Source organism: Sinocyclocheilus grahami, unplaced genomic scaffold, assembly GCF_001515645.1.
Source record: "Sinocyclocheilus grahami isolate Dianchi unplaced genomic scaffold, SAMN03320097.WGS_v1.1 scaffold748.1, whole genome shotgun sequence".
Taxonomy (NCBI): domain Eukaryota; kingdom Metazoa; phylum Chordata; class Actinopteri; order Cypriniformes; family Cyprinidae; genus Sinocyclocheilus; species Sinocyclocheilus grahami.
The window spans coordinates 710,606-737,743 of record NW_015505927.1 but is presented as its reverse complement, the minus strand read 5'-3'; the positions used below and the strand labels follow the sequence as shown (position 1 = coordinate 737,743).

Sequence of the window (27,138 nt, the reverse complement as noted above, 5' to 3'; positions counted from 1 at the left end):
GGGTGCCCCGTCTCTGAGTCAGTAAATCCTTCCTCAGAGGAATCGGCCAAGGAGGGGCTGTCGCGAGGAGCATTAGTTCTGGGAACCAGGTCCGGGAAGGCCAATAGGGTGCCACCAGCAGGACCTGCTCCTCGTCCTCCCTGACCTTGCACAGCAACTGTGCCAGAAGGCTCACTGGGGGAAATGCATACTTGCGAAGGCCCCGCGGCCAGCTGTGTGCCAGTGCGTCCGTGCCAAGTGTTCCCTCGGTCAGGGCGAAGAACAACTGGCAGTAAGAGGTTTCTGGAGAGGCAAACAGGTCTACCTGAGCGGCTCTGAAACGTCCCCAAACCACCTTCACTGTTGTGAAGCGGATGCCACTGAACTTGGGGGGGGACGCCGGGCGACTGAATCGCATAGCCAAGCCTGACTGTTCGAAGGAGCCATCCAGACGGGCTGGGTAGCTCAACCAGGCTCCCAGACACCGCGCTATTGGCATCAACGGAACTACAGGCGTACCCGCAGTGGGGCATCGCGGAAAAATGCAGGGACCCGTCCCGGGCGTCTCGTAACCGGTCCGAGGTGGGGTCTGGTGTGTGTAACACTGACCTGCGTTCGAGCAGAGGGTGCGTGGGTAGTCCGTTGGTTCGTCCTCCCGATCCGCCCACTGCTGCTCACTGGCGAGAGAGGAGGGTGAGTGTGATACGCACTAGATCGTCCACAACCCCCATCCCCTCTGGGGACCCAGAAATAGAGGAATTGCTCTTTGTCAAGAATTTGGGTACCCTGACCGAGAGGTCAGTGGTGGAAAAATATGAAAAGATTCTCCACCCGGCCCTCCTCCGGGGGAGGGAGTGGTGTGCTTACTATCTCCTGAAGAGCACGTCCCTCCACCTCTGGGTCGCCCGTCTCCGGGCCTCTTGCTGTCTCGCTTGCCACCAGGTTGGAGGGGGCCTGGACGGGCGGGGCGGCTGCCCTGCGACCGGCTCCACGGCACAGCTTTGCTGTGTTCTCCACCGTGTCAAGAATCGTGTCTTGTCCGTCTCACACATGTCAGCCAGCCAGAAATGGCACTCCCGGACCACCATAGTGGACATCGCACGACCTACAGACCGCGCTGTAACCTTCGTCGCTCATGGCGCGAGGTCCGCCGCGGTGCGGAGTTCTCTCTGAACTTCCAGGTCGTGACCACCCTCGTGCAAGTCCCTCAGTGCCTTGGCCTGGTGCACTTGCAATCACGCCGTAGCGTGTAAGGTGGAGGCAGCTTCTCCACCAGTCGTATAGGCATCGCTGGCCAGTCGAGTACCTACAGACCGGGGAGGGGAGGCACGGTTCTCCCTGCCGGTTGGAGGCGGTATTAGGACACAGCTTTTTTTTTTGTCTGCATCGCAACCGACTGCTCCACTGGGGGGACCCTAGTAACCCCCTAGCTGCCCCACCATCGAGGGTGGTGAGGGAGGAGGATCCAGCAAATCAGTTTCCGGCAGTAAAAAGGTGCCATCCACGACCTGTTGAGCTCCTCATGCACCTCCGGGAAGAAAGGCACCAAGGTGGGGCGCTGAGAACCAGCGCGGACCACCCCGAGAACCGATCGTGCAACCTTGAGGGCTCGGGACACGGTGAAAGTCTTCACTCGAGCCCTACCCCTACGGCGGCCCGGGAAAGCATAGCCATTATTTCTGGATCCGATTCAGGCATTGCTACGGTCCCGGAGGAGAGCAGCGCAGCCGAATCTTCCTCTCCAGAAAGCTCTGGCTCACCCTCCGATGCTGCAATCGACATCCAATCATCGGTGGGAGCCTCGGAATAAACAGGTGGTACCCCCCGGGAGGGTCCAGCCTGCTGGACAGGGGAGATGATCATCTGCAACACAAACAGGGGGTAGTGCAGCCTTATGTGTGCAACCCACTTGACATGGGAAACCACCACCGCTGAAGCGCCGTCCGCCAACACGAAGAGCTCTCCAAGAGCACGCTGAACTCGTTCAGTCTTCTTCTCTCAGTAGAGTAGTCGGGAGCAGAACGATGTGATCGCTCGGCTCCGAAGCAAAAAGTTGAATATTCGCTGCATCTGCTTCCTACTTATACTCACGCTGTGATCAGCAGCAGCTGGATGAAATAATCGCATGCCAATGTGCATTGGCTCATTTAGTTTACACTCGAAGTAGATTGGTCCCTCTAAGCGAGATCCCAATTTCATCGGTCATCTGACGTGACGTCGAGAGTGACCGACTGAAAGGGAACTAGAGTATTTCTACAATTGTGATGAATCAGGTCAAAAGTGTTTAAAACAGTTATAATTTATTTTGAAGTTTTGCTTTCTGCATTATCTATGCAAATATTAAAATCCCCTGCAATAGCAAAACAGTCAAACTCTGTGGAAATCATTGATAGCATTTCTGTGAACTCTTCAACAAAGGCTGGAGAGTATTTTGGAGGCCTGTAAATAGTGATGAACCGAATGCGTGGATCACCTTTCAACACAATCCCTAGATATTCAAAAGACAAGTACTGACCAAATGACACTTGCTTGCATTGATAGACATCTTTAAATAGAACAGCTACACCTCCACCTCTCCTAACAGTCCTGCAAACAATGTGTCTGGTGAGCAGGGATGTGGCTCTGATGTTTTACGGTGGCAGAAATATGTTGTCCTGGCTTCCCTGGCTGTTTTCCAGAAAGTCGTCCTTGGGTGCTGAGTCTTGGAGCTGTTCTGATACATCACAGTCTGTCTGTGATGAGCTCTGTGGGCAGGGCTCAGCCGGGATGGTGTCCATGAGCAGTGCTTGTTGTGGCTGCGAGGTGTTTTCAGAGTCCTTGTGGGATGTGTTAACCACATGATGACCCGGAAGCTGATATAAAATCCTGTCGTCACTCTGTCCAGGTGTGTGTGTGCCATTCAGGTTGAGTAGTTTGACACACACTACTGAAGGATGATGGAGGGAGAAGTAGATGTTGTCCTTTAGCACTATTGCACCAAGTTTGTTTGGGTGGAGGCCATCCAGTTTAAACAGTTGTCTATGGCCCAAGAAAAGATTGAAGTTGTTGATTAAATTGACTCCTTTTAAGCTGCAGATCCACTGAAGTCTTTCTTAAGGAGTTCTCACTGCTCTTTCCAAACATCATTCTTCCCCACATGGATAATGATTCGATTTGTCTTGTGCTTCATCAGAATTTTCCAAAGTTCCTTGTTCATATCAGAAACTGTTGCTTGAGGAAATCAGCATGTTGTTGTATTTCTGATACTGATGTTTCTGATAATGGAGTCACCCACTATTAGTGTCCTGGGCTCAGCTGCACTCTGAGCTGAAATCCGCTGTCTGCTTGACCTTTATCGCCTGTTAGTAGCGATGTTAGCTGCTGGCTGGTCTGATCCATGTTTAATCACATTTGGGGATTCCTCACCCGCATTCATTATTGCTTCAAATCTGTTCTCAAGATGTATAGGGGGTGGTAGAATATCAGTATTCACAAGCCTTGTCATAGCCGAATCTTGGGTAGAGGATGCTACGGCAGCAATACGAGAAACTTGTGACAATCTGATGTCTCTACTGCCTTTGGGACTCGCTCCCTGTTTGTGCCATCAATTAGTGTGACAATCAGTTTCGGCTTGTTCCTCTACACTTGGTATAAACTGTTGAGATTCACTAGATTCATGGGACTCACCGGCTATATGCTGAGGGGGTCCATGATGACGGTAGAGTGTTCTGCCTGTTTTGGAAGTCCAGCAAGTAACTTTGTTTCAAGAAACGCAATCCTTTGTATAAGTTTGCAGCAGTTCATGCAGCAAGTAGATTAAAAAGGAGGCATTTTCTTTTTTTTCTGTTTGAATGTGGGCAGCTGTGTTTTCCCTTCTTCGGAATATAAGCTGCTGGCAGTGGGAGGCAAATTCTTATTTTTCCGTGGTATTATTCCAGTCCCAAAGAGTTTTTAGTTTTAGTGTCTGTGCCAAAAAATGTGTTGTTTGAGCACTGTGCTGATCTGCTGAAGTAAAAATCTTTTTTTTTTAAATTTGAGAATAGTACAGAAATAGTGGGCAAAGCGCAGAGCAGTAAGCAAGAATGTCCGAATGGTAGCGAAGCCGGAAGTATCCCTTTTTTTATTTAATTAAAGTTTTAGTAATTTTGTTGTGTTTTTATCATTTTTGCCACACACACGCAGTTTATTATGTTACACTGTTTTAATTAATTTTTATTTGGGTATAGTTTTTTGTATTATTTTAATGTTGTCTGACAACTATCTAAAATAAAAAGTGTCACTCTTTTTTATTTTGTTTCAAGTAACAAAATTTGTTTTATGGTTTTAGTGATAGTTTACCATGTATATTTCATTAATCATGACATTTTAAAGTAGAAAGACTGAAATGTTCAAATAATCTTTATTTAATTTACAACTTCAATCAACCAATCAATCAATAGAGTAGTGTAGATATTTATATTATAAAATTATACTAGCTTAAATGTTAAATGTACAGAGTTAAACCGAGTTAAACGTATTTAATTAATCTCACAAGTTAATCAATTTACTTTGCCAGGCGTATTTAATATCTGAATGAAATCTAAAGAAATTCAATTTAAAACAAAGACATGCGTATTTTTTCATCTTACATTATTCTCATGTTCAGTCACACCATTTACATTCTAGCACCTTTATAAAGCTGCTGATATTGTCTCTACGACCACAGCTGCCCCTTCTGTTTCAAATGATGTATGGAGGCCAAGCAAACTATAGACAACCTGTCCAATGGAATGATGCTAGAGAAAACACCATGGCTGTAGGTTATTGTCATGCTTCACTTCAATTAGGGATGTGTACAGTCAAGTGGGGATGTTCATCCTTGAATCAAGGTGCCACATCCAGATGCCTTATTCATTGAAATTCATAGTATGTATAGATTAAAGGCCTGTGATCCGTTGCATTGCCATGTGTGTTCTTGATGGAATGCAGCAACTTACATGCTGAAAGACATCAGTTTGTTCATGGAATATTGTTTTGTATTTTTAGAGTAATCAAGTAATTACCTTTAAAACATATTTAATTATTTTTTATACGTTTTTTATTTTTGTTATTTATTATTTCTTATATGATTTTATAATTTGTATATTATTTTTTTATTGTTCTTTAACTAAACATTAACATATAAACAATCAGTCAGTAACTAGGCTACACTGAAAGTCTCACAGTTGTAAGCTGTTTGATTCGCTAACAGAATGACTCATGAGTCACTTGTGCTGTATGTTTTTGATCCAGTTAAAAATAAGTGGCTCATAAAAGTCATTCATTAAAGAATCAGACTACACCTATTACGTTGTATGTTTTTATTTCAGTAAAAAGAACCAGATCGTAAGAGGCATTTGTTTGATAATCAGACTACACTTGTTTTGCTGTATGTATTTGATTCAATAAAATAACTGGCTCATAAGAGTCATTCATAAAAGAATCAGACTGCACGTATTACGTCATATGTATTTGATTCACTAAAAATAACCACCTCACAAGAGTCAGTAATTTGAAAATGTGTTGCGCTGTAGGTTTTCAATTCTCTATTCACTGTTGAATAACAATAACATATTACATTTATTTTTTAATACTACTGTCAAAACACTTAAGTGTTTCTAAATGTTAATTTTAGTGAATACAAACACTGACGGTCTCACAGTTGTAAGCCGTTTGATTTGCTAAACGAACTGGTTCATAATCGTCATTTCTTTGTGAATCAGACTATACTTGTGCTGTATGTATTTAATTCCCTTTAAAGAAATGACTCATGAGAGTCATTTGTTCAGGAATCAGACTACACAAGTTGCGCTGTATATATTTGATTCACTATAAAGTGCCGACTCACAAGATTCAGTCCTTCGGCAATCAGACTACACTGATGGTGATATCGGTTTCACTCAGTAGCGGTGTTTCAGTCCAATTAAACAGCAGTTGCATATTTTAGTACAACATTCTGTCCATGTCAAGAAAAGAAAGAATGCATGCACAAGAGCAGAAAGACATGCATTCATTGCTTAGACTACTGAAACAAAAAGAACGGGTTACACTTTATTTTGATAGTCCACTTTAGACATTCTACTAACTATAAGTAACTTTGTAACTACATGTCAACTACATGTCAACTAATTCTCATTAATTTGCAACTACATGTCTACTATCTCTCAGAGTAGACTGTTAGGGTAGGTTTAGGGTTAGTAGAATGTTGACAAAGAAAGTGTTAGAAGATATTACGCAGACAGTCTACTAATACTCGACTAACTGCTAGTTGACTTGTAGTTGCAAAGTTACTTGCTGTTAATAGAAAGTCTAAAGTGGACTATCGAAATAAAGTGTTACCAAAGAACGTATGCATAATGTGTAGCTGCCACATGTATTTACAGACCAAGTGTCACCTAGTATTTTGATTAGGCTAATATCAATATTTATTCAGTTCAGATAAAGCATGCCACAGAAAATACCTCATTCAGTCCAATTCATCACAACTCAATTTAAATGTATGTACTCAAATACCTAATATGCTTGACACTGCAGGCCCACAGTGGTTTTACACAAGTTAGAAACTATTACAGTTGTGTCTGTGCAGTGGGCTATAAAATGACCCAAGACATTACTGTGTTTCCAACTGAATCACTATTGACTGCTGTGAATTGCTCTCCCTCACGAGCCTATTCACAAATATCAATTATGTGGTTCTGTGTGAAAAGCCTTAATAAGTAATGAAAAGACAAGCGGGTGATTCACAGTGCTATAGTGAATGTCTGCAAACTATAACATTTTACTTGATTTCTCTGCTGAGCTCTTTGGATCTCAGATATTTGTATTTTAATACTAAAGGTTTAATTTTTTTTAGTAAGGACTAAAAGATAACATGACATATTAGCTGTCCTAATACTAACATAATGCCATAAAACCACACTCTTAATGCTGTTTACATACATACTGATGAAGTTATTAAAGACATGTTCATCATAATGTGTATATATGAGGAGTCGAACGAGACAGAGAGGTGTGTGTGTATACTGTAAGTGTGTTTGTGTGTATGTGTGTTAGTTTGGCCACTTGAGGCTGTCGTATGATACATAATTAGGAAACACGGTTTTACCATCAGCATTCTACTTTGTGCTTGACCCTTTGCTCTTGATGAATGGTTCAAGTCTCCAACATGACACATGAGCAGAGGATCATCAGTGTTAGCTGAATTACATTCAGTGAGGTAATTAATCATAACACACGGACCTAATCCTGGTTTAATTAGCGGTTCGGTCCAGCGTCGGTATTCATGGAAGGGCAATAGAGGTTTGAGAGGGACCTTCAGGGCAATAAATAAGTTTGTTGATTTTAATCATTGTGTTTTCAAATCTATCTATCAGACATCATTAAAATAACTTTTTTTAAATCACTCACAGTCATTTGTAAGAAAATGGCCCAGCATGCATTGATTTCACAGTACATTTCTAACTACAGTAATGTACTGTAAAATAATTATCTTTAATCCTGTAAATTTCTGGCAATTATTTTTTTTCCAGTGAATACTAACCATGTTTTTTTGGTTTTATTTTTATCGTATACCATGGCTACTTTTCGTAAGGGGGTTATGAAAATAAACATCATAAAACATGAATAAACTAAAAATGAGCGGGAAACAGTGTAAAACATAAACAGAGTCAATGAGGGTGTATTAAATATAAAAAAATAATAACTTTTTTTTACTCCTATGGTCTATTTTTTCGCTTTTGTTTTAATTTTTTTACTTAAAATTATAATTTTTACTAAACATTAATGTGCCCTCATTGACAAATATACACAAAAAAGTTTGATATGCAACATAATACAATGTCAAGTGTAAGTGGTGTTATTAGTGTTATGCTCAGTATTTTCAGTTTGTGTTACTAGTATAAATCTCGGCATTCTATTCACCTTCTGATGAGAGTTTTTTTTTTTTTCTCTCTATCTCTCAAGTATTTTATCATTGAAATCCACAGTGTGGTTTTAACAGCCTTTGAAAGCTCTCATGTAATCTAACCTCTAATGCACCAATTTAATCAACATATCTTTACAAATATGCTTTCAGCGTGTTTTTACTGTTTCATTGCATTGCATTTACGTTCACATTTTAAAGAAATCACCATAGTAGCCATTCGGTTCAGAGCTATTATATCTAATGCATTGAACTCGGTCACAATGACAGGAAGTACATGAAGAGACTGCCGAGCTGCTTTCCACAATAACTGCAAAATGGAACTGATTTTATCAGCAGTTCAAAGGGGAGGGTGTTGTAAATGTCATCTCTCACTTCTTAAGCCATTCATCAACTTTCTATATATAATTTGCATCTTTTCTGTCTTTAAAATACATTTGTTCCAGGTTTCTTATACTCTTATGGACTATAGAATGTATGTGAAAAAAGGTGAAATAAGGCTCCTGAAATATCAGTTGTTTTTTGAGTATGAGAATATGACTCAGGGGAGATGGGAATTTTAGTGATATCGATCTACGTTCGCTGTAAGGTTTCACCCTCAGAATATCTCTTAAAGGGTAAGGTTCCCCAAAGATTTTGGTTTGATTTCATCTGGCGTAGGCACTTGATGCTATTATTAGCAAAGCACTGTGCATTATACATTAATGCACAGCTTAGGAGAGTGACTACTGAACATATGGGGCTTAATTTAACAGGTCTGACAGGACAAAGACGTATTTGAACAAGGTTAAACTGAAATATGGATAGAAAGACAAAAAAACAAAGTACACAAATCTAAATGTCACTTATGTCTCAAATAAGAAATACCAGAAGGGAGTTGCTGGAAAAGAATAAGAGCCCCTCTTCAAACATTTACAGTATTTCATGAATAAAACATTCCAGGATGTGCTGCTTTGAAATATAAATGGTGTTTTATACATCTTTCACTATGTCTGTAGCACAAACATTTTTTAAGCAGAAAGCAGTGACTTATAACTTGTCATATACTGCCATCTTATGTTCATGAGTTAATAGTGCACACTTTGTGTTTATTCAGACCTTGAATGTACTTGTGCATATGTATTATTTTGCCTCTTTGCATCAACATGAAGAACCCAATGAATTGATCAGTGAATTGTCTTAAATGATTAATTTTATATTATGCACACTGTTTTGCTAACTGTTTTTAATAAACATTTATTGTTATGAGCATATTGTTCACCAGGGAACCAATGACATATTGTGGCTTGAAATATACCACTTCAATATACCGCAAAACATTCATAAATTGGGTATTCATTTATTTATTTATTTGGGTATTCGTTTATTTATGTTTTATACAGAAAAACGACTTCAGTTTTGAACTTTTGGACATGAAATCTGTTATAATCATGCACTTAGTTTTAATTAAATACATGCTGATTTAGGAAACCAGTATGCAAAACTATTAACCTGGCATGGGTTTTATTGAAAAAATTAATTGTACATGCATGAACAGCATCAGAAGTATGATTTATACCAGCCATTAGACTTTGATTGGATGCACAGACTCCGTGACATCAACCACAAAACATCTGCTAAGCCTTTTCTCCTCACTTTAAAAAGCTAATTAGCCTATTTTAAAATAAGCCTGTCCCATGCACTATTATATGGTTAATTGGCTTTTTTTATGTTTAACATTGTTTCTATCCCAGCTCTCTGTTATATCAGAATAGAACTACAATCAATAAGTTGAAAACCACTGGCCTAAACATAATGCATCCATATCAGAAAACTCAGCCAATCAAAAAGGTACAATGCAATACAAAATTGTGAGAGATACAAACAAGAAAAAGCATAGATTGATTGGAAATTTAATTAAGCTCAAGCAGTGTCTGAATGACCGTTAACCCTTCAGTTATGACACGTATTGTTGGATCTATTGGATAATTTTTGTTTGGACCAGTGGTTCCCAATTCCAGTACTGGGGCCCCCCTGCTATGCACATTTTGCATTTCTCCCTTATTTAACACACCTGATTGAGATCATCAGCTTATTAGGAGAGAGATCCATGGACTGAACTGAGTGTGTCAGATAAAGCTGGGCTCACACTACAGGATTTTTGGCTGGATTTTGCTGTCACAGACAGATTTCCACAGTCTGCGACAAAACCCCCTGATCGTGACCAAATCGGTGCTCGTTGCGGTCGCCGAAGCTCGTTAAGTATCGGCAACGTGATCCGAACCTGTCTCAAGCTATCACAGACGCTACGATATTTTCAAACCTGTTTGATACTATCGCCACGTGATCTCATAATGTGAGTGACACAATGACAAGGTGGAACTAATCTAGCCAATCACTGTGCAGATGGTGTAAACACTCTTATCATGCATCTTCATGAACAGACACGAAAAGCCACAAATTAATCAAATCAACTAACTAGAAATAAATTTAGCAAATGCATAGATTGTGCATATAATACCACATTTCATTGTATACAATATATAGTATATAATATATAATATTTATAATTTATATTTGTAATATATAATATTTAATATAGTATACTGTTTAATTACCTCCAACTCTTTCTGCAGTACTGACAGTCCTTGTTGTCCACGTCTCCCAAGCCATTGTTTCTGCCATATTCTCTTTTGTCGTGGTTTCTTCTTTCTTTTGAATAAAAGAGACTTGCCTTCCAGTGGCTTTGGTTCAGTTCATGAATCTCTGTCCTAATGAGCTGATGATCTCAATCAGGTGTGGTAAATAAGCGAGACTTGCTAAATGTGCAGAGAAGGGGGTCCCCGGGACTGTTGAGAACCACTGGTTTAGACTATGTGAGTCATAGCTTTGGGGTAGAAAATCTCTGGCTCTATTCCTCCTCTTCCTTCCATTTTTAAATACAGACACACTCTGTAGCCTCCATCACAGCTCCTTCTGCTCCATTGAAACCTGCCTTGGACACAATTGATTGGCACGCACGGAAGCGACAAGAGCCCAGTCCAAAAAACCCACCCTGGGGCAAAGCTCACACAATTGTCCTGTTGTCGCACATCCAGTTTTCAAAATTCAATGTGTCAAATTGGTGTTTGTTTTTTATGTATGAAATCAACCTCTTCCTTTGTGAATTCAGTGTTCAATTGAATATGAGCATTATTTAAATCTAAATTTGAGCCAAATCCATCTGTCATCGTCTAATATACCCATACTCAATTTTTGGTAATTTTGGGAACTTAATTTTGACAAAATATGTAGTTGCGACATACCAGTGACCATTTAGACCAAACATGCATCACTGAACAAAAGTTTTTGGTTCAACATTTTGAAATAAATAGTTTATGCTCACCAAGTCTACATTAAATTAATGAGATAATACAGCAAAAACAATAATATTGGGAAAAAATTATTACAATTTAAAATAACTGTTTTCTATTTGAATATATTTTATAATGTAGTTTATTCCTGGTTGAAAAAGCTGAATTTTCACATCATTACTCCAATTCCCTGTAATAAGGCTACCACAAGTCGCTTTGGATGAAAGTGTCAGCTGAGTGACAAATTACTAATTAAGGATAATCCATTTTAACCCTCCCAAAGAGAGGCAGAAAGCAGAACAATTACAAATTGTTATTAATTTAAATTATAGAAATTCTTCTGAGAAGGGAATAAAAAAAAAAAACATAAAACCTTGGCTATTTATGGTAGAAAAACCAGCTGTTGGCACCTTGCAGAAACCGTAATTTCTCCTCAACCTCGATCCGTCAAGATAAAAGACTGTCATAACCCATGGCCATGGCCCTCTGAACCTTTCAAGTTGAAAGATTGCAGAGCAATATTCATGAATGGTTGGGCACAAATCTATTGAGGCACTTCATGAAATCAAAGACCTGCTTTCTAGGTCAAGGAGAAACCCAAATTCATTCTCATCAAGGCTGCACTACTAGAAAGCCATCAGTAGGTCTAAATGGCTGCTTTATAAACATTTAATTGAATTTTTTGCCATTACCCATTAACATTTCTAAATGTCTTCGTGCTTCATGACAAATATTAATTAATATATATTGTGTCAAAACTGAATAATGCATACAAATCGGTTTCACTCTAGTGGATTGCATTGCCAAATTATGTGATGTTATTAATTAATTAATTGATCTGTAACAAAAAAACAGACTCAGATTCAAATGAATGTTTCACAGGATTTGATCGACTAGGTACACTACAAAGCGTGTTGAAGGGTCTTCTAATACAACCAACATCCCGGGCTGTGAAAGAGGTCTAGGATATGCTGCAGGTGACTCTAGTAAATCAAACTAATTTATTTAAGCATTTTAATCAAACTAAATTATTTAAGAGCATTAATTGATCTCTAATGTGTCAATGGGTTCTGCAATGAAAGTTAAGTGTTGTTATTATTATTATTATTATTATTATTATATATTTTTTAAAGGGGTCATTTGATGTTTGCTACAATATGATGTTGCTAAAAAGAACATTATTTTGTGTATTTGGTGTAATGACATGTGTTTATGCGGTTTAAGGTTCAAAAAACACATTATTTTCCACATACTGTACATTATTGTTTCTCCTTTATGCCCCGCCTTTCTGAAACGCGTCGATTTTTACAAAGCTCATCGGTCTGAAAAGCAAGGTGAGCTGTGATTGGCCAGCTATCCAGTGCGTTATGATTGGCCGAATACCTCAAGAGTGTGACAGAAATGTTACGCCCCTCACCATACTGTGACGATGCCCTGTCCGGCCGGAGCGATGATTCAAAAACATGAAAACCCATTATAAATGAGGCATTTGTTGCATACAGTGGGGACATAATTATGGATTATAATGACTTGTACTGTCTTTTCACGCGTTGCGTTGCATCGCGCTGCGTAAACATAAAACCATGTCTGCATTTGTGATCGGAGAAATGACGAACAACAAGCCCTACTCTACACTGCTCAAAAAACTCACTATAAATATAAAATATAAAAACATTAAATATAAAAAAATGTACTTACAGTCCGTGAGTCAGAACAGCCGGCATTGTAGTCTACTCCACCAGGATCAGGAAACGGTCCTCCATAAAATGTGCTGCACACATCTGAATATTTGGGTTGAAGTGTTCTGGAACAGTGTTGTAAATACAACTTAACTTTACTGATTTCTAGTCGTGTCCACTTTTGGAAGACCAAACAAAGTAGTTTCGCTTTCACAACGAAACATAGCGTCACACATCGCGGCCTTGAGTGAGTGGAGGCCGGGGGCTAGAGTGAGCAGAGGCGGCGGGCTTGCGGCAACCACATGTGTCGACCCCGGGCTGGACTCCGCTTCGTCCACGGTGAAAACCAATCTGGCGATCCACAGCGCAAAGTTGATGTATTTCCTCAGCTACCAGCACAGATCAGATCTAGGCATGACGAAGCAGATATCGTCCTCTTTTGGAAGACCAAACAAAGTAGTTTCGCTTTCACAACGAAACACACAGTGTCTTCACGACATGGCTGCAGCGTCAACAATACTATAGTGAGACTAAAAGTTACGCCTTCTTTCTTTGCATGAACATTTGGGCGGCATTATGCAAATCTTCCCACATAGTTACGTAGATATGTGGAGGCGTGTTAGAACGAGACGTATTAGGTAGGTGTGGCTAACTCTGAACTTTTATAAGGAATATCTCTTTGGATTTGAGACTTTAGTCTTTGCAACTTTACAGATCTTCTTTATGCACCAAGAGCTCGTAACACTCCAAAGAGAAAGAAGAAATTGAAATCGCATCATATGACCCCTTTAACAAGTATTGGCATTGACATTTGAAATGTACATGAAAGTGTTGAAAATGTATTACTACAATCTCAGGGCTTTTGACAGATTTATTTTGTTTAAATGTCACATTTATTATGTTTTTATTTATTTTTTGACCGTTTGTTGTCTTCTATGTTGTTCATCTGTATATGTCTTCCCTATCCTAATAGTGTCATCACAGGATTCCATTCTTTACAAAAATGAGGAACACAAATCACAAAAGACCTTTCTTCTATGCCTTGAAGCCAGCAAAAAAATGTGAATTCAGAAATGGAGGTTCTTCTCAGAACTTCTATTTTCACCTAAACATTGTCATATACCAGCAGTTTTAGATCAGCTTCACGCATATGCAGTTTCTAAAATATCGATTTTTTTAAATTAATTGACTAAATCATATTTTTGTTAGGGTTTTTTTTTTTTTTAATCGACTTACCAAAATGACCATGAACAACAGAGGAGTCGTACTACAGGTTAAGATGCAGTAACCATGTTTCAAAGATATTTCATCATGCTCATAGCATTCTCACGTGGCGGCAGATGTTCCTGTAACCTTGCTGAAGTGTGGCATTGTTTGCACACCATACAGAATTTCACCTCAAGATGGCACCAAGTAACTGCTGAACTCAGCATAAGAAGTCAAGGCCACCCGAATATGTTGTGTTAAAATGCAGGTCTAGTATTTCAATGCAGTTCCTGAAAAACATCCAACGAAAATGTATGCAGATTAGTTTGGAGCTCGAAAGTAGTGTAAACGTGATATGTTCAGCAATCACGGTACGTCTAGAATTGGTGTGTTTTCTGACTGTGTGCATTTAGGATCAGACTTTAACATTGGCAGTTTTGTCACATACATGCGTTTATGGTCTAGTATGGCTATAAAACAGAAAATGATTTAATAAATAAATATAATTTTAAGAAATAATAAAGATCATATTTCTTATAAATATAATATTGTATTTACAAATTCACAAATAGTTATTTATACATATTTTTACATTTGTAAAAAAAAAAAAAAGATTCAAATACTGAGTAACAGTTGTCAGAGTTATAATATAAGCTAACATTTAGGTTAAAAATGCTTAATTTCTTATTTAATTATTAAAAAAATGTAATATGAATATATATTATTAATGATAATAATATATAGTATGATATTTTATATGATATAATAATATATTTTTAAATGTTAATAATAAATCAAATCAAATAAAACAAATTTTAATATTATTAAAAGTTAACAAGATTTATACATTTGTCAATTTACATTTACAATTACAAAATTACATTAAAATTGCATGAATAAATAAATGCATGCATACATAAATAAATAAATGCACGTTTTTGCCACTAATACCTTTTTTAATTGCCTGAGGTTTCAGACTGCCTAATAATTAATCATTTTTTACTTTGTAATAAACCACAAAAAAAGATTTAGGTGAAATACAGGACAAACAGATAATTTACCACTAGATGGTGCTATCGAATTAATCGTGATTTATCTTGTTCTTATTGGAAAAGGTGGAGATTTTGTGATGTGCATACACCATTTACAAACTGATTCTATAGTGGACTTTAGTACCAATGTATTTTTATGTTTGCACAGTCTAAAAGCGATTTATTTCATCAGAGAGAGAAATCCCAGCACGTTCCCTGTGTGTTCACAAGGCGTGATTCTAATTTCTGTATATATAAGGCTTTCATAGCGTTCATAAGTGTAGGTCTAAAATGCTTGTTTTATTCACAAGACACCTCTTGAAGATTGTGTAAGCGCTATTACTTCGCTAAACCGTGTTGTTTAATTTATGAAGCTATCGCCTTAGAGTACAATCTGTCATTCATTCAACTCCGTAGAGTGTGTCAAAATAAAAACAAGCTGGGTAATCTCAAAGCTATTTACCTTCTGCTGTCCGTACCCTTGCGTTTGGGTAAGACACTAATGCAAGCCTTCAGTTTGGCAACTGAAACTGCAATTATCTAAATCAGCCCTAACCACTTCTCTCCTGCTCGTCTTCTCCTTCCTAAACCTCCCAAATTACACATCAACGGCACGGGAAGACCGTGCCATCAGCAATAAGCTGGAAATGACATAACTGGCATCTGCAGCTCCCATAATCACGGGAGATATGATGGATGTGTATTACTGCCGCTCAAAAGAGGCAAGCAACCCTCATTCAAGAATGGCAATTACAGTTTTCCCCCAAGAAAATCACCCAGATGGATCCAAAGTATGCAACAATTTGTGCAACCTTCTTTTGCCGAGTTTTGTCTGAAATGGCCATTACAATATAGTGGGGCGTTCACCTCCATTTTAAATGATTCAGAGTCATTCCGCAGTGCCGAACGAGGTCACGGCTGTCACTTAAAATGCTGTTTTGATGCTTATGTGGCTCATTCTTTGCCGATGTTTGTGTAATGAAGCTTGCGATTGGTGCTATAAGTGGTGTGTGTGAGCAAGACTAGTGGTAACTGAGCAAGGCCAAGGTTTTGGTTGTTGTGCTCTTTTTAAGAGCTTGAAAAAGGCTTTCTCGTGTGTTATTTTAGATACATGTAGTTCTCTTCCTTTACGATAGGTCAGGAAGTTCTCGCTGGTAGCTCGAGTCAAGGTCCACGAGACCTCGCAAATCTGCCAAATATAAAATCTTTTTATGAGCTCAGTCAGGTAAAGTATAAGGGCTTTTTTTCTCGTTGGCAAGCAGTTTTATGGAGATGCTGAGTGCTTTATCAGAATGCATTTTCACCGGCTCTCTATAAGTGCCTTTTTGTGCGGAGTAATTGGCAAGTTCTGTGTAAATTCGATTTATGGACTTTTACGGAGTAAATTACATTTAAAGAGTGGCATTCAATAATGCCCATGATATGATACGGTTATATCGCGCCTCTCCCACGACGATGTGTCTTTAAGAAGATATATCACGTTTAGTTTTATTTTACAAGGCTTTTGAACGTATCACTTATGAGCCGACAACTCTTAGCGGTACCCACAACAAAACCACTACTAAGTACAGAGATGAAAAAAAAATATATTGCAGTTAGATATAAATATATAACCGTGAGGCCTTTCTGAGTGTCTGCAAATCTATCAAGCTGTTATTCCAAATTGGTTCAGAATCCCATAACACCATGCCATCACCACAACCTCCAGTGCCCCGCGCAGCTTGTTAGGCTGCTAACATCATAGCCAAACACCTCTAGAGCCCCTATCTGACTATTACCCTCCAAATCTCTGGAGAGCTGCTCTGCTTTTTAAGATGGATTTTAAAAAGCGATGAGTACGTCCTGTGGGACATTTGGACCGCATGACTTAAATGATTAATCCTACATCTGGTCTATGTTCCACTCATCATGCCCCGTTGAGCTCACGCTGGAGTACCTGTTTACTGCCTGTGGCACGACCCTGTAAAACTACAGAGTCTTCTTCTTTAATCTTTCCCGCGCTGTTTCTTTTTTCCTGTCTTGTGGGTTATGAAGATACCCTTTTTTAACCTTTCTTAGCACATCAAATAAGACTTGCATTATTGATAAAAAATCTGCCCTCTCTCTGCCTCCATTGTGCATTTATATATGTCTAATAAAAGTGTTAACATACATTATTAATATTTCTCCAAACACATTCGACAGTTGTACTTGTTATATGGAACATTTGACTAGTGTTGCATCCAAGTAAAAGAAAAATATAATAATAATTAAAAAATAAAATATAATAAATTAACTATGCATGTAAGATGAAATAAAATATTAAAATATATAGTTAGATATTTTTCATATGATATATATATATATATATGTATACCCTCTAAAAGCCATCTGAAAATTTCCTTTAAAATTAGCATTCTTAATTGGCTGCTGTGTTTATGTTGAGTTAATTCACTTTAATGTCATTGAATAGTTTATTCTCATTGTCATTAAAGTGAAATAACTTAACATAAACATAGGAGCTTGATAAAAATGCTAATTTTGGAAGAAAATTTCAGGTTTTGTATCTGTATATATATATATATATATATATATATATATATATATATATATATATATATATGTATGTGTGTGTGTGTTATAACCCTATTATACACACTGTTAAACTTTATGCATATATATCATTTAGCCCAATTTTACCATACTTTAATGGTGCGTTTATGTCCTTTTTGATTCTTGACAGCTCCAGTCACTTTATGATCACATGAAAAGGAGTGAATTTTGTAAAATGATTTGTAAAAGAGTACCTTCTTCAGAACGGAATGTATTGGCTTGTTTTCCATGGAGACTGGAAGGAGGCATACGGGTTAGGAACGTTATGAGTGTGAGTGACTAATTTTTTTTTATTCTTTATATGTTATGCTTTCATGTTATTCCTTCATGAAAGATATGAAAAGCACTGAAAGTTCTGTGAAATGTTGGATCCATAGTGAGATAGTCAAATCCATTTTTCATAACTGTACATTAAAATGTTGTGATGCTTAAATTCACCTGTAGCACTTAAAATGATTTTTTTTATTACATTTATTTTTATTATATTTATTTACAATTTTACTATGAAAGCGCAAAAAGCAGGCAGCAAATGAAATGATGGTGTGCATTTTTTGGTTGTCATGGTTATAGTAATTCATCACATGATGGAGATTAGCATCATAAGCGGACATATCCAGCAGTGATGTAGTGATGCTGTACCGTCCCAGATCACAGTTGGCCTTTGACCTGATTTGCAGGTGTTTAACTGAATTCCTTTAGTGAATTGTCTGTGTAAGAAACGCTTTTATGTGCAAAATTCATTCCTAGTGAATTCCTCACAGAATAAAGCCGTAGTAGTTTTTTTTTTTGGTCATCTATCTATCTATCTATCTATCTATCTATCTATCTATCTATCTATCTATCTATCTATCTATCTATCTATCTATCTATCTATCTATCTATCTATCTATCTATCTATCTATCTATTGTGTTCTTAGTTTTGTGTTTGTTTGTTTGTTTTTGTTTAATGCAATGAATTAGATATGGTTGCAATCCCGAGATGTTTTTTCTTCTTCAGTTAATTAATTAACTGAAATCATTAAATTCTGTCAGTTAGTAATGCTAATGTTTAGTGTATTGTTTATTAATGCATTAAATAAACAATACTTAATGTTTTTAACATTTTTAGTCATTTTACATCACTCAATGTCACTGCAGATAATTAAATCTGAGCCTGTCTTATTAATTTATTTCCTTTGTAGTACATTGTTGCCTCTAGAAAAGGTCCCCTCCAAATTATTTTTCAATATTATTTCAAAATGTACGTTTGTTTCTAGTAAGTCCTATTTTATGCAAGAAAAGTGAATCAAACTTTTTTTATTATATAGTGCTTTCGTTTTTTGTTTGAGTGCTAAAGGAATTGCTTAGTTTACTCAAAAATAAAAGTCTCATGTTGTTGCAAACCTTTATGATCAGCCTGATTAGTGAATTAATCATTACGTTTTGTTGAACCAAATCAACTGATTCATATAAATGATTTGACTCACAAATCAGACATTGATGCTTATAATCAACTGATTGAAGCGAATAAAACATTGTCAGTGAATATAATGCATTTGGACCAATTGTATGATACTTTTATGAAGTTTTTATGCCCTTTTGATTCTTGACAGCTCCAGTCCTTTTGTAGTTGCATGGCAAGAAGGAGCAACCTTCGCAAAAAGATTCATAAAATATCACTGGTTTGTTTTCCATGGAGACAGGTAGTCCTACGGGTTAGGAAACAATGACAAAATTGGAATTTTAAATTGACTGAACTGTTATAAAAAGCTGAAAGTTCTGTGAGAAGTTAGGTCTCTCTAACTAAAGTGAAACAGTCACATTCAGCAGAATAATCGCATTTAATGCGGCAAAGTCCAAAAGAAAAGAAGAAGTTAGCAGAGCTGAGTCTCAAAGCCCGAAGCCTCGAGAAGAAATACCAGCTGCGAATGTTAAACGCTGATGCAACTGTTTTAATAACGCGTCACATGCAATATCAAAGAGATACATGATCAATCTCTTTTTAGCCTGGTGGGTCACTGTCACACACCTGCTGTTTCACACGCATTCATTGACGTGACTTTGATAAGAAGGCTGACACTATTGAATCGGGTAACAGCAGAGGGGTACGTGTTCACTTCATTTCTGTCCTTGCTGACTTAACAAGTTGAAGTAGAACTGTAAAATGGCCTGCGGTAATAAGAAACCTACATCAAATCTAATCCTCCCATCAGCTTACAGAGTTTGAGGTCCGTTCTGTAATTGACAGCTTATTGGAGACAACTGATGCTCCTCATGCAGTTAAAGGGATAGTTCACCGCCAAAAAAATTAATTAACTCACCCTTAAGTTGTTCCAAACCTGTATGATTTTCTTTCTTCTGCTGAACACAAAATAGGATAATTTGACGAAAGTTGGTAACCAAACAGTCGCTGGTCTCCATTGACTTCAACAGCATTGTTTTTTTTCTCCATACTATGGAAGTCAATGGTTACCAACATTTTTCAAAATATAAAGAAAGTCATACAGGTTTGAAACAACTTGTCACGGCAAAATGTTCATTTTTGTGTGAACTATCCCTTTAACGCTAGACATAAACGGCTTTCATGTGTTATACTATATGATGTGCGACTAGTTTACAATGCCACATGAGAAAAACACGCCAGTGTCATCTTTCTGATCGCTTTCTATCATCGGAATGATTGATGTGTGTGAGCATCTTATGCTGCATTGCCGCAGTAACCACGCTGTGTCCCTCCGGACTGGAGGCATTTCCCACAGTTCATTGCAGTCCATGGGTCATTGGTCTCTCCAAATAGCTCTCCGTATGACGCCTGGTTCCCTACTCGGTCTAAATGCTGTGATTAAACTGTTTCCACCACAACAAGAAGTCAAGCCTTGCGTCAGGCTTTACCCCGTCGGTGGTGAATATGCAGAGAAATCAAGAAGTCATGACTTTGACAGGCATTTTCGTGCTGTAGCAATCTAATGGCAGAGTTGTGCCTAGCATTTTCTCTTTTGATTGAAAAATTAATGACGGCTCCACATGTGTTTTAGAGGCTTTTAATGTGACACTGTCTGCTGCTCAATGTCATTAAGGCTCATTTGAAACGTTATCGAAGACAAATGATCTCAATTAGATCGAAAATTTACTATGGCAGAACTTTCCCTGTTGTCATTATGTTAAAATGGTCTCCGGTCTTATTCAGGCAGTAGACTGTTTGATGATTAGAGCTTCATGAGAAATAGACACGGTCTACGTGAGCGGAGAGTAACATTCTTACGTCCATTATAAGCACATTACCTCAAAGCGCTGCAGAAAATGCTCGCACCTCTGAAAGATAAGGGCACGAGGAGGAGGAGAGGATCTCGCTTGGTCATTTCAGATTTTAACGACACATTTCTGGCAGCGGGCTGCCCGATAGCTTCGGACCCTCTTAGATCATCAGACGGGGGTAATCTGCAGTGACAGCCCGTCTGGTCTCGCTTCACCTTGACCTCGGCTTTAATTTACAGATATAGTTGTATCAGGTCGCCACGTGCCCTTTTACCGGTGCAAAATACAGTTCAACAGCACACCTGGACGCACTAACAAACCCTCCAGGTGCGACAGTGCTTCTGTGACTCATTTAGTCATATTCAAATGTCGTGTGAGGGTCACGCATGCTGTGTTTTTTAATTTGGATATATGGCTGCTGCAGTATCCAATTACTTCCTTGTTAAAACGGTCTACGTTTCTCAGAGAAATACTTTGCAGGTGAATTAAAGTTGCATTGATATTTGAATTATAAAATTACATTGTCAGATTACAACGGCATCAAGCGATTTGATTAAATGGCCTCCATAAGTGTGATTGTTTTTTTGTTTTTTTTAAGCCTTCTTGCCTCTTCACTGGTTAAGAACCACACAGATATACATATACAAGTACAATGGGGTTAATAGTTAGATAAAGCTCAGTGATTACAATTAATGAGTTAGAGATCTTGAAGAGGCATATTGGAGATAGGAGAGATGAGGAAAGTTGTCACACTTTTTACTCCAGTAAATAAGATTTATTTATTTAAGTCCTGAAAAAACATGTTTTTTTTCTCTCTCTCTACATAATTGCCTATGAAAAAGGTGCAGTTCATGTTACATAGGCTATTTAATAGTTTTTCAGCCGAATGAAAAAGGTATTTATATTCAATATTTCAATTTGTATTTCATTGAATAATATTTATTCAAGTAGCAATTGTTTTGGCCAACAGAAATTGTAATTAATAAAGTGTATACAATTGCAACATAATAAATAAATGTGACAGACTGATATTAAAATTAAACTAGTAAAATTGCTTGAAATAACTTGAAATAAAAAATAAATTAAACAAAAGTAGTAGTAACAAATTGTGCTAAAATGTGAATAAAATTAAACAATGTATAAAAATAAAATATATTTATATATAAAATATTACTAAAGTACAGTATATAAATATAAAGTATATTATTAGTATTATTATTAGATAATTATAAAGTAACACTGGTGTGTCTGTCTGTCTGTCTATCTATCTATTTATAATATTATCTATCTATCTATCTATCTATCTATCTATCTATCTATCTATCTATCTATCTATCTATCTATCTATCTATCTATCTATCTATCTATCTATCTATCTATCGATAGGTTATTATACCCTTTGTAAATTGTTATCATTGAAATTCTTTAGTGAACAAAAATATTTTTAAATTGCAAGAAGCATGCTATTTGTACATGATAAGTGGATGTTTAGTAATGAAACAAAAGAAAAACAACAAAGATTTAAAGACCTTCCTTTTGGAACTTCTCTATCACAATTAGACACTATATTTCATTATGTTTATCCTTTAGGCGTTTTTCTGATTGATCTGTATGCTGTATGAGGGAGACTATGTGGGAGAGAGATGATATTCTATACAATAGATAAGTGGCTCCTTCTGTAGAATGGCTATATTTTTGCATTCGTCTGTAACACTCGATGTTCAGCTATGACTGTAGAGAGATTGTTTTTTTTTTTTTTAAGAGATTGCAGAAACAAGAACCCTTCTGAGTTAAAATGGAAGAGCAGCTCGGTAGCTTCGGAGAGAAATATCTTCACAAATGGCCGGTCAGGAGCTATTGATCAAATGAAAAGTGGATCTCGTTCAGTGATATCCACACTTTTGATGCATTACTGTAAGTAGAGTGAGGGTAGATTTACATTGTCAGCTCGGATTGAGTTGTGGAGTGAATGTTGGAGGAAAATGATTACCTCCTCTTCTGCCTCACAATGAAATCTATATATGTGAGATGGACAGTGTTTCGCTGTAGTACAAATATGCCTCTACACACCTGCACAATACAAATCTCAGTGGAACCGCAACCCCATCCATGGATATTTTAAAGGGTCCATCATTCAATCTGAACACAGTGACCAAAGGAGCAAAAATATGGTTACTATATATGCATTCTGTATATACATCATTTATTATTGTGAAAGCCAACTGAAAATATCTCTGAAATGCAGTTATCATTCCTCCTCTACATGCATTTATCACAGTATATAGATAGATAGATAGATAGATAGATAGATAGATAGATAGATAGATAGATAGATAGATAGATAGATAGATAGATAGATAGATAGATATATTTAGACATTTAGACATGTTATAGTTTTTATTGATATACTTTAGATTTTTTTTTATTGCATCAACTAAATGAACCTTAGAACTGTTGCCTTGGCAGCAACTTGAAATACGTTTTTAATCTAATTATTTATTTCAGCTTTCATTTAATGAACAAAAATGGTTTATTAACTACAGTTGTAATTAAGAATAATAACCCTGATATGTATACAACCTTTTGAACTGCTGTTAGGAAGCTGTGCTATTGGGATTGGTTTTGTGTTGCGGGTTAAGGGAAGTTGCATGTTTGAACCATGAGCAATTACCCTTGCACCCTTGAGCGAGGCATCTAACCTCGAGTTGCTCCAGGAGTTTGTTCCTGTAATTAGTGTACTGTAAATCACTTTAGATAAAAACAACTGCTAACGGCATGCTGTTTATTTACCCTAACTCTATAAATAACTCTAAATCTGAACATGATATTCCATATTACCTACTTTTATAATTAAATATCAGATGAAAAGCCTCCAAACTGAATGTGTGTTTTGGGGATATGGCAAATATATAGCAGACATATTTCATCCATAGTGACTTAGAGAACACTAATTCGAGGGTCTGTCTCTATGGAGTGTTGTAGGGTTAAGTGACTTGCTCAAGGGTGCAGTGGCATGGCAGGACTCTGATGTTTCTGGGTCACCCTAACTTGAGGCTGAACACACATAGCAACATTTGTTTGGAAGTATTAGTCTCAACCATTACATGTACTAATCTAGATTAGCCCTTTGATTTTAACACCCTTATGTGTAGCTGATCCGAGATCAACCTTCGTACACTACAGTATTTCAGTGATTTCAGTATTTCTCTGATCCGACGCTGGCCTCCAGACATTTTTCTAAATTTAAACAACAGTCTTGTATAGAACATGCTTTTGTCTAAAGAGCTTCAAACTTGAAAAATACATTTCCTATCAAACTTTTCTGCCTTTTAAGCCATTTTTCCTTGTGTTTGAAGTCAGGGTTGAAAGTCTAGTTCCACCAGTAGGGGATTGGGGGAGGTGAATACTCTGAACAATGTTTTAGCATGGAAAGATAAAAGGTTCCACCAAACGTATGACTCGCTAACTTGTGCAGGCACAAGCAAAATGTCTTCATTGCTGCTTCTGCCTCTCTCAGCAGTTTAACATTCTCCTAGTCGTCGTAATTAGTTTATCATGTGTGACTGTGGAATAGCATGTCTTTTTTATTTAATGAGAGTTTGAGTTTTTTTTTTTCATTCTTTTTTTTCAGATTTATTTTGTTGTGAAGTTACCTACACAAATACTACGGACCTGAGAGTTGTGTATAGAAAGTGATGAATGCTTTCACTGTAATATAAATATTTCCCTGACAGTGTGCAGTTGGAGCATGTTGCAGCATGATAATGCACGGCCCCATGTTGCAAGGACCTGTAAACAATTCCTGGAAGCTAAAAACATCCCAGTTCTTGAATGACCAGCATACTCACTGGACATGTTACCCATTGAGCATGTTTGGGATGCTCTGGATCAGTATATACGACAGCGTGTTCCAGTTCCTGCCAATATCCAGCAACTTCGCCCAGCCATTGAAGAGGAGTGGAACAACATTCCACAGGCCACAATCAACAACCTGATCAACTCTATGCGAAGGAGATGTGTTGCACTGCGTGAGGCAAATGGTGGTCACACCAGATACTGACTGGTTTTCGGACCCCCCGATACAGTAAAACTGCACATTTTAGAGTGGCCTTTTATTGTGGCCAGCCTAAGGCACACCTGTGCAATAATCATGCTGTCTAATCAGCATCTTGATATGCCACACCTGTGAGGTGGATGGATTATCTCGGCAAAGGAGAAGTGCTCACTAACACAAATTTAGACAGATTTGTTAACAATATTTGAGAGAAATAGGCCTTTTGTGTACATAGAATTTTGTTCAGTATATATATACGTATATACTCTCTCTCTCTCTCTCTCTCTCTATATATATATATATAGAGAGAGAGAGAGAGAGAGAGAGAGAGAGTTTATATTAAAAGTCCAGTTTTCAAATATTTTATCGCAATTAGTTTACCAACATTTGTTTCTATTTATGTATTTATTTATTATTGTGTTTGTTTTTTTCAGATTTGTTTTGTTGTGAAGTGTAGCGAATCAGCTCATGGGGAAATATGAATAATTAACCATAACTAGTTATAATTAACTATTCATATTTTAGATCCACTGTAGATATTTAGCTGACCACTCAGGGTCAACCGTCTTGTCAATTCTAAGAACGTTAATTTCCTGGTTAAAGGAAATAACTTTCTTACTGTACAATTCTATAAGTTTGTAACATAAATCTGCATGATTATTGACTCCGGTTATGAGCAAACAATGAACACGTCAAGTGTGATACAAGTAAGGTTTTATCGGCTCGCATTCCACAAGGTTGTAAATGTATCGGGTTACCATGAAACCAGGGTCTTGTTCGGCGTCCTGGGGTGTTACAAAGTATTTGTGAAATCTAGCTAACAAAATATATATTGTGTGTTGGAGTGTTCCAGACGCTACAGAAGTTATGTACACAAACACTATGTATCTGAGAGCAACATGTAGAAAAAGATGAGTGCTTTGCATCTTCTTTCACTGTAATATAAATATTTCCATGACGCTGTGCAGATGGAGTGTTTTATTATTATAATTTTTTTTTTTTTCAGAACCAATTTTTATTTTCACTGGGAGCTGCTGCCCATCATTGGAAGTGAAGGTCACACATTTTACAGGTCCTCCGAGGGAAGGTGGAAAATGAGAAATGCTGTGGCATTAAAAAAAGACTGTAGTAGTTACATTGTTAAAAGAACGATTATTAATATTGAGCTATTCAAGGTCAGAATAGAAAAGAGGGCAGCTGCAGTCCTAATAGATGCTTATTTCTCCGTTAACCTTACGCGTGTAATAGCGGTCTAGAGTTAATGAAATAAAATGCCAATTATACTCTACCTCAGCTTGGCCATGACCGCAACCAAAGGCCTTTACACTTGAATGAGAACAGAAATGCTGCGGTTCTGCCTGTGAACAAACTAATATCAGAATAACAACATAAGTTGTTATTGAAATTTTATTTTTTTTAATGATCTACGTAAAATGTCCATATACTGAATGGAAAAAGCCTTGGTTTAAAGACATACTTTATTCAGAACATAAAGCCACGCACTGCAGCTACATTCTTGATAATTGGTGTGTGTCGTAATCCATCAAACCCTTAATTAAATGCAGTATTGACTCTGCAGTGATTTAAAATATGCCTTATAACTTTAAACTATCATTAGGTGGGTTGGAATGACAGATCGTCTATTGGTTAATTAGTTAATGACTTCAGTTTTCATTTATTATCGCGGCGCAGGAAAGACAAACTGTGTTTTCAAGATTAAACCCTGTTAGGTTAATTTAAGGACACAGCTGATTCAAGAGAGGAAACTTTTCTGTGTGCAGCCAACATGATCACATTAGTATTCATGAGTATTCGTTTATAAATGGTCGTTGTTTGCAAACTTGTCACCTGTGGCTGGGAATTCCTGTTCTGACTATTTAAATTTGAGGATGTGTACAGAACTGTATGTCTGGACATGTGCAAGAGGTGTATGTATTAGACCTTTCAGTATGTTTCAACTAGGAAAACGGATTTAGATGACCCTAGTAGGACTGTATGGATATAAAAAATATATAAATAATAGCAGCTGTTGAAAGTATTTTTGTTACCTTTATTAAATATATGTTGTTGCATGGAAATAATATCCATATAAAAAAATAAAAAAAAAATAATA

General features: G+C 37.3%; 1 long non-coding RNA gene across 1 annotated transcript; it reads left to right on the top strand.

Moving 5' to 3' along the window:
- The first annotated feature begins 1,476 nt into the window (after positions 1–1,476).
- On the top strand, positions 1,477–24,896 carry LOC107560956 (uncharacterized). The gene is made up of 3 exons (XR_001605783.1): positions 1,477–1,489; positions 5,202–5,207; positions 24,719–24,896. It is a non-coding gene; the product is annotated as an uncharacterized lncRNA (long non-coding RNA).
- Positions 24,897–27,138: the final 2,242 nt, after the last annotated feature.